Source organism: Saccopteryx bilineata, chromosome 5 (assembly GCF_036850765.1).
Source record: "Saccopteryx bilineata isolate mSacBil1 chromosome 5, mSacBil1_pri_phased_curated, whole genome shotgun sequence".
Lineage (NCBI taxonomy): Eukaryota > Metazoa > Chordata > Mammalia > Chiroptera > Emballonuridae > Saccopteryx > Saccopteryx bilineata.
Genome location: NC_089494.1, coordinates 212,107,230 through 212,108,724, shown reverse-complemented (window position 1 = coordinate 212,108,724; position 1,495 = coordinate 212,107,230). Strand labels below are relative to the sequence as shown.

Genomic DNA, 1,495 nt, shown 5'->3' with positions numbered 1-1,495 from the left:
TTTGGGTGGTGGGTATGCAACATAATTGAACGACAAGATAACCTGGACTTGTTATCTTTGAATATATGTATCCTGATTTATTGATGTCACCCCATTAAATAAATAAATAAATAAATAAATAAATAAATAAATAAATAATAATAAAAAAAAGAAAATAAAAATTTGGTAACAAAAGTTATTTAAGCCTATATTTATTTCATGGACTTAAATCAGTAGTTACAGCTGTTTGCCACAGGAGGTCGCACTTGGTTCTTTCCTCTGCTCTGGCTAAAATCCAAGCATTATTTTGATGGTGAGTGGTTGGAAAAAGACGGAAGCTAATGAGAGGTCTTTTGCATTGCCAGAGCAAAAGCACTAATTGATTAATAAATACTTTACTGAGATTTTATATGTGCAGATGTGGGAAGGGGGAGAAAATGAGCTGTTGGAGTAAATATAAGCAATCAAAAAGGCAGCTGCTTTTCTCACTATTAGATTTAATAATGCCAATTTTTTTTTTTATGGGATAGTACTTGGTTAAATAATTATGTTTAAAAGATTGCCAGGAAATTTGATTTTCTTTTATATATATGGAAAGCTTCACAAAGTTGCATGTCATCCTTGCACAGAGCCATGCTAACCTTCTCTATTATTTTTTAAAATTTTTTATTTATTTATTTTAGTGAGGAGAGAGAGAGAGAGAGAGAGAGAGAGAGAGAGAGAAGGGGGGAGGAGCTGGAAGCATCAACTCCCATATGTGCCTTGACCAGGCAAGCCCAAGGTTTTGAACTGGTCACCTCAGCGTTCCAGATTGTGTATCATTCTAATTTTTAGTATATGTGCTGCCAAAGTAGCACAAAATTTGAATTTTCTAATGTTCACTTTGCTAAACTTTATATTAAGGGCTGTCTTATAAGGCTTTATTATTTACTTAACAATTATGTATCTTATATAAAGACGCTTACAGTTATTTTTACTATTCTATGGAACTACGTGAAGCTCAGATAATTATTTTTCCAAGAAGAAAAGTTTACTTAACAAAACCATGGTCTAGAAAGTGATTCAGTGACAGAGTGGATGGAACCTGATCTTGCATTGACCTACCTTCTGAAATATCACTTTTTTTTAAAAAAACATCACCTTATAATGTTGTTTGGCATCACTTCATAACAGTGGTGATGCGCTGCTTTGGTGATATTGAATATACTTATATGTTTCTGTATGCACTGTTTTTACTGTTACCCCTTGTTTAATAAGATTCAGTCAAAGGTAAAGCATTTCCTCAAGCTGCCATTTATGTCCCTGTTATTACTGTCAGCTAAAGCAGAATCACACTATGTTAAAGAGTAAATTAGGAAACTGGCTAATGTTTTTAAAACAATTTATGCTCCATTTGGCTCAGCCACACTATTTTGATATGATATACAGTGTTTAGAATACTAGTTATCGAATCACTAGCTTGGGAACAGAATAGTCAATATAGACATCAGCTGTTATTTTGCTGATGGTTTATTTT

At 32.9% G+C, this 1,495-nt stretch overlaps 1 non-coding gene across 1 annotated transcript; it reads right to left on the bottom strand.

Annotated features, from left to right (window-relative positions):
* Window positions 1-563: 563 nt before the first annotated feature.
* Window positions 564-667, bottom strand: LOC136307158 (U6 spliceosomal RNA). Its single transcript, XR_010725836.1, has one exon. It is a non-coding gene; the product is annotated as a U6 spliceosomal RNA (small nuclear RNA).
* Between the last annotated feature and the right edge of the window lie 828 nt (window positions 668-1,495).